The 10,010-nt window shown below is 42.5% G+C and overlaps 1 long non-coding RNA gene across 2 annotated transcripts; it reads left to right on the top strand.

The window, feature by feature from the left end:
* Positions 1 to 7,661: 7,661 nt before the first annotated feature.
* On the top strand, positions 7,662 to 9,997 carry LOC122991928. 2 transcript variants are annotated; one of them, XR_006405937.1, is made up of 4 exons: positions 7,662 to 7,943; positions 9,222 to 9,356; positions 9,520 to 9,624; positions 9,910 to 9,997. It is a non-coding gene; the product is annotated as an uncharacterized LOC122991928 (long non-coding RNA). The 2 variants fall into 2 exon arrangements; XR_006405936.1 differs by having other exon boundaries at positions 7,665 to 7,943; positions 9,227 to 9,356.
* Positions 9,998 to 10,010: the final 13 nt, after the last annotated feature.

Genomic DNA, 10,010 nt, shown 5'->3' with positions numbered 1-10,010 from the left:
AGGCACGTGCATTATTATTATTTTTGGCAATGATGTCAGAGAAGAAGGACCACCTGTCATTTCTCAGTTCCAAATTATGAATGTGAAGTCTCTCTTTATAGATGTCATAATGAACCTGGAGATTTGTTTTTTCGCCACCTGCGTTCAGCTTTTCAACACTCTCTTTTTTCCATTCTGACCAGCGTGGCGTTTCTCTATGGAGATCTTTTCTTACCAGAGACAACCTTCACCTTAGTGGGTCCCATGGCATCAATAACCTTTGTAATTTTAGAACTGAAATGATCCACAAGCTCATTGACCGAGACCCAAAAGAAGGCAGGTATGACAGAGAGGACCTGAATAAATATTTCACTGGTGTTTTCAGTGATATACCGTTTTGTGATTACCTCTGTTTGAACATTTGTGTGCACAGAGATAGCACACCCAACACATATCAGGTAGCGCTTGCTGTATTTTGTACACAAATAACTGGATGTGCTGTGCTCTTATCAGACGGAGGAGAGAGAGGATGATTCTGTAGCCATTGTGGAAGGGGGGGAGGGGGCGGGTGCCATAACTGTGGCAAATGTGTCGAGACTGGTCGAGAACTTAAAGTCATCGGTGGAGGTGGACGCCGAAGGGGGTTTAGGGGAGAGAAAATGGGAGTGTTGGGACGGGCAGTAGTGCGTTTGGTTATTAGCAATAATTTATAATTATCATAGATAATTATGAATTATGAAAATAAGATATTGTTAACCTTAATCAACAATTCGGGCACCAACTGTTGGATCTGTGAGGAACACAGTTGATTATTTGCAATAATTATCAATTATTAAGGATAATTAACTAATTATGACAATTAATAGAATTATTAATATGAATTAACAAATACGAGGCACCACCCGGAGACCGGGACCAATAACCAAACAAGGTAATCTCATAAATGGGAATTCACCTAGAATGTTAATATCTGAGATATCAACATTCAAGGGTGAACAAAGAAGGGTTGAATTCGAACTCTGACTCCTTCAATCAGCCACTTTTCACAATATTACACACATTAATGACAGAATAACTTCTCTTTAAAGATATAGCAGTGTTTATTAAACTTGGCAAAATTAACAAAGTTAACAAATGTTTCATTCAATAAACAACTATTCTAAAATCTAATCACACACATCTAATCACAGCGTGCGTGTGACAAGATGGCGACAGGGCCTGACGTCGTCAGTCTGCGACGCGGACGTGACTATGGGAGGAAGTCACGTCGCGCGAGAACCAGATGGCAGAAATGTGGCGGTGTCTTGGTTAGACAGAAGCAAGACGGCGTCTCGCACTCACCCACTTCTGTGAAAAACACACCTGTCCGATAGCGGATAAAGAAAGACAAAGCGAAGCTTTGTCCGACGTTATCTGACCATCAGATGTGCAAAAGATGTCAGTGCGTGTATGTGTGTGTGCGCGCGTGTGTATGTGTTAGTCAGAAGAGAGAGGGAAGAAGGAGAGAAAGCGATCGTGAGAGGGAGAGAAGCGGCTTTGTCCACAGACAGTGCGCATACAGAAGGCAGTCTGTAACGCACGTTGTCTGGTTTCTGATCGACAAAGCAACTTACTTCCTGACTCACGATGGCACAAACACAGCAGTAGTCCCGAGCGACAAACACAAAACAGTCTAGCGTGGTGAACACAACTAAACAGGCAGCAAACTTAAAATACTCCTAAGAGTAAACAGAGAAAAATGGACTCGGCGGTCCGTCAACAGCCCAACAAACAATAGCAAAAGCTAAGAGCTAAATGCTAAACAACAGCAACTGATGCTGATAAGAACACACAATTAACACTGCCTCTGCTCAGACTTATGCCTCTTACTTGGGTCGCTTCAGAAAGCGAGCAGGGTTGGTGTGTAATCCGTCTTTATGTCCGGCTTTGTCCTGGGCTCGGATGCAGACGGTGGCCGTTCTCGCACGGTCAGCGAAAAACACGGCAGCTGGCTCGACTCGGTGAAGAAGCGTTACTTCCTTCGAGGGAATTTGAGGACACTGGTTGCAGCAGCGGTCTCTCTCGGATCCGGGAATGTGTTCGGGTGAACACGGGCGAAGTCTGGTCTCGTCCGGCGAGGGGAGTCTTTGATGAGGGGAAAACACGTGCGTGGGGTACACTCTTTAGTCAGCTGTCTCACAGAGGAACAGGAGTTACCCCTAGCTCAGTGACATGGGAAAGGCGTGTGCTTCAGGGCACGTTCAGTTTTTAAAGGGGCGGTGATGTCATGGCTGCATCATCAGGACGCTCCGCTGTGCAGGAGCGTCTCCGCCAATGAGACTGTATGTTAACTGCTCCTTGCTGAGGTGTGAAAATCGCAAAGCATCCTTGGAAATGGAGTTTGCAATGGACTCCCCATTGTCTGTAAGCATTTTTGGCGCTATTCTTTTGTCTCGGGGAAAACAAAATAATAAAGCACCTCGTGGTCAGGCCTCACAGGTTACATGTAGGCCTTCTTTGTGTGACCTCATGGTCTGAGGCCCAACAGGAGTAGGGCTGGGTGTAAGTTTGGTCCCAGCAGTGACCAGCTCTTTCATTTGGTCAGGGAACTCCAAGAGGGGGGAGGAGGGAGAAAGGGTGACTGGAGAAGAGAGTGATCTGGATAGGGTTTGGGGGGGTGAAAGGGGTGAATCCTCAAAGGTGGTGAGGGGGGTGGTGACGCCTCCTCTCGACTCTGATGACTGCCATGTTTAAAGCTCTCTTCAGGCGGCTCTCTTTCAGGGTTTCTGCCATGTTTTGTTATGTCTTTTTCTTGTTCTTGTTTTGATTCCTCTTGTCTCTTGACCTTGGCAGGGGGAGCAGATGGGTGACACAGGAAGTAAAATAAGTTAAAAATGATCAATTTTACTCCTGACTTGTTAAGGAAAAGTCCATCTGCCTTAAAAAGATGTCTGCGGTCCCAGAAAAAGTTGAAATTGTCAATGAAGTGCAGTGAATGGACAGTACATGCAGTTGAGAACCATGTGTTCAGTGCCAACAATCTGCTGAATCTTTCGACTTGTTTTCTGACTGGTGGTACAGGGCCACTGTTAAACGAACACCTCAGCATTCAGAGAGCTGACTGTGTTCAACAGATCACTTAAGTCTCGTTTCAGCACTTCAGACTGTTGCTTCACAACATCATTGGTCCCTATGTGCAGTATGTTGTTTTTCACATTTGGATGTGCAGCCACGATATGCAGGACTCTCTCAGTCATGTCAGAGACCACATCATTGGGAAAACAGAGTATTTTGGTGTTTTAACCGCACATGCTTCTTAAATCTTTTATAGCACAGTCACCCAAAATCAGAGTTTGAGGCCCAGTCGTTAGCTTTCCCTGTAGCCTTTTATTTTCAGATTTACTCTCAGTCTTTACCCAGCTGTGTGAAGACGAGAGGTTATCCAGATCGGACGGAAATCTAGGGTCCTGCAGCAGTGGAGCAAATCTGTTCTCCAGTTGCACATTCGGTTGTTGGGGAGGTTTGTTGTTAGCTCTCCCTTTCGCAGCTTTCCACAGCTGTGTCCTACTAAGAACAGGGGTTGAAGAGGCACTCTGCCTGGATGATAGTGCAGGCCAGCCAGTCGCATCACAAATCTCAGGGCACTGGGTTCTGCCTGTTACTGGTTCTCCCATTTTCCCGGGAAATTATTTACTCTTAGACTTTGCTCCAAGAGAGTTCCAGGGAGGACTACCACTTGTAGATTTATTATCCGGTTCACAGCCCTCCTGTTTCTTGGTAGTATTGGTGGTGCTAATTAGCTGTGTGTTAGCATGCTCTTGTCCACTGTTTTGAATCCATAGTAAGGTGGTGTCATTCCCACATAGTCCATTCACTTCAATGTTCACTTCCAACCGGTGAATTTTGGTTTCCAGCACTGCAATCTTCTGTAGAAGTCTGTGGTAGTTGTCCGTGGAAAAGGGAGGCATCTTGCTGCTAATTAGCTTTAGCTAAGTGCCACGTTTCCAGTTACTGCAGTACAGGCTTGTGCTGCTGGTCAAATTTGAAGCCCCCATCTTTCAATTCCATGTAGATGAAAGAAATGTGGTAGGCACATATATCATGTACACACACAAAAAAAGCCTCTTGGAGCTATACCATAAATCCCACAGGAAGTCAGCTATTTTGAATTTACTTTTTTCCAATTTGCAGGCGTTGTATTTTTAAAAAATTCCTCCTAGACATTTTACCCGGCCGACTTCAAATTTGGTCAGTGTCTTCTAAAGATCTTTGTTATGAAAAGTTATCAAAATCTTGAGTTTTCATTGAACACCATTGCCATGGCGATGCGGTGAACTTTGATGTTTCGCCATGAAAGAGGAAGTTGCCATAACTTAAACGTATATCATCCAATCTGCACCAAACTTCACATGCTTGATAAGAGTCCCAACCTGAACACATCTATGTGTCAAGGTTAACTCATAGTCATGGCGCCACCTCCTGACAACAGGAAGTCAGTCTTATATGAAAAACATCATCCGATTTACATGGGATTTACATGGTGTGGTCTACACATTATGCAGCAACATGATGTATAATTAGTGGGTGTTCTCTACTGCCACATAATGGACAGAGGAAGTGATATTTAACTTGTTCATGCAACGTTTGAAAAAAGCCCAGTACTGAACACATCTGCATGCCCACAATAAAAGCACTTAAACTGCAGCACTCCCCAAGTCCACGAAGGTGTGAGGGCCCAATCATTGCTGCTTGCAGCTTTAATTATATTTGAAATGTAAATATAATATAAACTGACTGATAGTTGATATTGTTGGTTTATCCAGTGAAGCTGTTTTCAGTTCTGTGATTTAAAATACAGACTGCTTCAGCTTCTGCACTGCTAGATGTTGATAAATAAATATCAACATTTCTATATATGCAATGAACAATATAAGAAATACATAAACATAAAATCTAATGTCCTGTCATCATTCATTTTAAATGTGTGAGGTCATCGTCTGTCCATGATGCTGTAACATGATTGATGAACATGGTCAGGGTGTGTTTCTGGGCTTCATGTTTTGTGTATAATTATTGTTCTACCTCACACAGGCTCCACCCTCTACTGGACTGGACTCCGCCAATCACACGCATACAATCACTCACTGAAATTTGCATGCTCATAGCCAGTCAATCAGGACGCACCTACTGATTATGTGTGTCTCACACAGTATACGTCACGTCTCACTCCACTGCGTCAAGAGCAAACCAGAGCTCAAGATTGCGTCGAGGATGAGTCCCCTGCTTCGCCCAGGCCTCCGCCACCGCCGGATGCCTTGGCTTAGACTGTCTCAGCAGCTTCACTGATAGATGACGACAACAACCTCTCATCTGTTTCTGCAACATCGCTGACCTTCGGAAATCCACTGCCAACTTCAGTTGGCCATGATGGTGGCGAGCAGCGTTATATCCTCACTGGGGAATAATACCTCACGCCTGCACATTGTCCAGGGGGAGGACGATTCATGTCTGCTTAGTGTCAGCTCTGTTTTCACTGCACAGGACCAGCATCCATAGCTCACCTCTCAGTTTACGATAGCGTGCTGTAGGGTAAAACCCCTGCATGTTTTGAAGGCAGACAGCACAAACCTTAAACAACCAACCAGCTCTTTCTTCAACACTCCAGGAATGCTGGCCAATAACATATAAGTGAGAGTCCCAAACTCCTCACTGACCAGTCCATCTAAACAACCTCCTGCAAACAGAAGGATCAGATAAGGAGGGGTTCCTTATCTGATGAATGAAAAATGCTACTACAGTAAAAGTACATAAGTATTATGAGCTTGATGTAGTTAAAGTATTGCAGTAAAAGTAGTGGTTTGGTCCCTCTGACTGATATATTATTATATATGACATCATTAGATTATTAATAGTGAAGCATCAGTGTTAGAGCAGCATGTTACTGTTGTAGCTGCTGGAGGTGGAGCTAGTTTACACTACTTTATATACAGTTAGCTAGTTTAGTCCAGTGGTTCCCAACCTAGGGGTCGGGCCCCTCCAAAGGGTCAGCAGATAAATCTGAGGGGTCATGAGGGGTACATACTGCTTTTTGTAAGACATCAAAAGCCAAAAAAGGTTAGAAACCACTGCTTTCATTTTTAACAGTGTGTTGTATTTTAAAAGCTTGTTATATTATCCATTGTGTCAAATCATCTGAGAAGAATCATCATCTGAAACTAAAGCTGTCAAATAAATGTAGTGAAGTAGAAAGTACAATATTTCCCTGAAATGTAGTGGAGCTGAAGTATAAAGTAGCATCAAATGGAAATACTCAAGCACAAGTACCTCAAAATTGTACTTAACTGCAGTACTTCAGTAAATGTACTTAGTTACTTTCCACCACTGTTCCCCTGAATATAGATCAATGTTTGTAATAAACAAAATAACAAAATTGACTTATGGGGGATTAATTTACTCAAACTTAAAACCAAATCAAGACAACAGTTGGACTGATAGATGAATCAGTCAGGTTAATGATGAATCAGCATTTTGTTTCCTAATAACTGCAACTATCTGTCAGTTTTAGTGTTTTAGTGTTTACAACGGTAATTGAGGTCAACAACCTTTTAACAGCTTAAGATACATGTCAGAGTTGTTGTGTAGTGTTGGTACCCGTATTAAAAGATCTGTAAGTCCTTTCATAGCAGGTTTGGATATCGTGCTTTGACTTTAGTTTGTTAGACTGTCCTTTAGTTTACATTTGGATAACAGATTGTGCTTTTTAAAATATTTACAGAACAGTAATTCATCTACATACATGTAGAAGTCAGACCAGTTTGTTCTGCCTCCTGCTTTGAATGTGTTCATGTGTCTCCATCACCTGACGTCTGGGCTGCTTCTATGTGTTTCTCTTTCCTCAAACTTCTTTAAATCTTCAATCAGGTGCACCTTCTTCCCTCTTGAATCAGTTCTTAACTTTCTCATTGTTTTTCTTTCAACACCATTAAGTTACATCATGTGGTTCTTCCTCACTTCTGATTCCTTCACTTAGTCTGAAAATATAAAAAACCTCCTTTTAAAATCTGACGGAGCATGAACTTTAACTTGTATGGTGTTAATTACAGTACTTGTGGACAAACGACACACAGTGTGAATACATCAGTAGTCAAGTTATCCAAACTATCAGCTACATTAACATCACTGTAATGTAAAGCAGCAGCAGATAAACTGGACGGTTAAAACAACACTAATGTCAATTTAACACACTTTAGTTCCACTGAAGAGTTTTTCTAGCTACTTGCTTTGTTGTGTTTGGTCTGACATTATTATTTGATGCCGTACATCTTCATGTCAAATATGATCCTCTGAACTATGATTCATTCGTCTATTCAAGCGGCTCTAGCCTGCCTGCTGGCTTCAGCACGGAGGGTTCGTAGCAGGAGCTGCTGGTGGTTTGTTGGTCCGTGTTAACAGTAACGTCTCCGTGTCTCATTCATATTTATTGCAGTCTATGGTCTCATACAAGGACACAGTGTTCAAACGAGCGCTCCTAGAAGCTACGGCAGAAACTGCAGTAGGAAGCAGGTCTGATTAACAGTGATGAAAGTCTACGTAAGTTACGTTATTTCTGAATTTGAGAGCCGGCTAAACGGCGTCATACACATTGCGTTTTTTATATTCGGGCTACACTCAAACCGTTCGGGATTTAAGCCTCAAACTGTCGTCTCAAAGATAGCAACACACACACACACACACACACACACACACACACACACACACACACACACATACATACACACACACACACACACACACACACACACACACACACACACACACACAGTGAAAGTGAAAGTCACACTGACGGTCTGAAAGCAGTTGCTGCTTTTCTTGTCAGTCAAATGTTTTTTGAAACTTAAAGCAGGAGGAACGTTTATACGACTCGTGTTTGTCTCCACTTTGCTGCTGCAGAAGAAGAAGACCAGCAGAGTGACAGAAAGCTGCAGGTAAAGATTTCTCTCCTCGGTTTATTTATTTCATGTGCTGCATGATGTTAGCATGTTAGCACTACATGCTATCTGTGGTTAATGAAGCTTTTATGTTAATGAAGTCACACGACGAGCTGTTTTACAGTTTCTTTAACTTTTAGGATTTTAGTTATGAGATTATTCAAACGTTTGTTTCGTCATTAACAGGAAACTGTTTCTTTTTATTGATCATATGGACATACTGTGAATCTTTTATCACACTAAAGATAAGAGATAAAAACAAAACAGTTAAAACTACAACTGACAAGAGCAGAGTTAAACAGGACAGAGAACAGTGTCTGTTTTAGTTTGTTCAGTGAGATGATCGCAGAGGGAATAAAAGATGTTTGTAGATGTTTTTCTGGGACTTTGTAGCATCGACCTGCTGGCAGTAAAAGGAAGGACTGATGGAGGGGTGAGAGGTCCTAGAAACACACTGAGCCGTGTTGGAAGTCTCTCTGACAGAGAAGCGTTCAAACATCACTGTTGACCGGATGCTCGATGCTGTTTCTGTGTCTGACTTCCTGTCCAGCTTGATCTGCTCTGTGTTGCTTGACGCGATCTCCGTCAAAAATAGACGAGGCACCTTTCTTCAGCACAGCGGAGCGGAGAGTCGCGTCTGACAGGCGGTGGGATTTAGGCGTAACATGGGGGTGTTCCATCAACGCAGCCTGGCTAGAATATAGAATATGTCAGTGCAATAAATTCAGTTATATTTAAATGTCAACATGTAGTATTCAGTATTGTATACATTTCAATTCAGTTGCTGATATAATTCAAATTATTCTGGCAAAGATTTGTTTCCATATGATTCAGTGAGCTGAATTTTAGAGGCCACATGCACGTATCAAGTGTCACCTGCAGGTGGTGCTGCAGCACTGTGATAAATACCTCAGTGGACCTGAGTCTGACTCTAATGCAAGAATGTACATAAGGCCGGAGTAAAGCTGCCCGAGCAGCAGCCCATTTGACCACTTTGGCTGAGCTGCCCCTCTGAAGGAAAAAAAATGAGGCTGTATGAATTCAAGCAGCCCATAACTGCTAAAGTTAGACAAAATTAAATCTCCATATCATCCAAACTCTGTAGGCCAGAGCTGTAAAAAAAAAAAAAAAAAAAACGTGACACATGTCCTTGTTTAAAAATAATTACGTTTTATGATGTGACTTAAGGTCTGGTTAGGTTTACACACAAAAACTGCGTGGTTAGGTAAAGATCATGGTTTGGGTTAAAATTTTATTTTTAAAATATTTTTGGAGAACAGGAGCGAGGAGCAGAGGAGAAGAGGAGCAGAGGAGAAGAGGAGCCGAGGAGCAGAGGAGAAGAGGAGCAGAGGAGCTCGGACAGGAGAAAGAAATGAGTGGAGCAAAGAGGAGGAAGCTTACACACTTACGGTACGTCACACATCACTTCTGATCTAGCTAGTTGAAGTTTATTGTCCCTTGGTTCATTTTCAGTCTGTTGTCAGGTTTGTCATCATCATGTCTTGCCATCAGTGCTTTCACTCAATATTAAGGTTTTCCTTTTCCTTTGTCAATTCTCCTCATTTAAATGCAGAGATGAGCAGGACAGGGCAGATGATGAGAGAGGAGCGGAGCAGTTTGGACAGGAGAGAGAAATGAGTGGAGTAAAGAGGAGGAAGCTTACACACTTCAACAAAAGGTACGTCAGACATCACTACTGATCTAGCTTAGCTAGGTACATGTGCTGAAGCCGTTTGTATCTTTTGTAATATGTTTACTAGGTAATCCAATCATGATGTAATTTATTGATATAATAATAATATAAGTACCAAACTGAATCTGATCTAGCGAGTTGAAGTTTATTGTCCCTTGGTGCATTTTCAGTCTGTTGTCAGATTTGTCATCATCATGTCTTGCCATCAGTGCTCATATTTAATATTAAGGTTTTCCTTTTCCTTTGTCAATTCCCCTCATTTAAATGCAGAGTAGAGCAGAGGCAGGGTGATGAGAGAGGAGCAGAGGAGCTCGAACAGGAGGGAGGAGAGAGGAGCAGAGGAGCAGAGGAGTTCGAACAGGAGGGAGGAG

Source organism: Thunnus albacares, chromosome 11 (assembly GCF_914725855.1).
Source record: "Thunnus albacares chromosome 11, fThuAlb1.1, whole genome shotgun sequence".
In the NCBI taxonomy this organism is placed as follows: domain Eukaryota; kingdom Metazoa; phylum Chordata; class Actinopteri; order Scombriformes; family Scombridae; genus Thunnus; species Thunnus albacares.
This window is presented reverse-complemented; position numbering and strand designations above follow the sequence as displayed.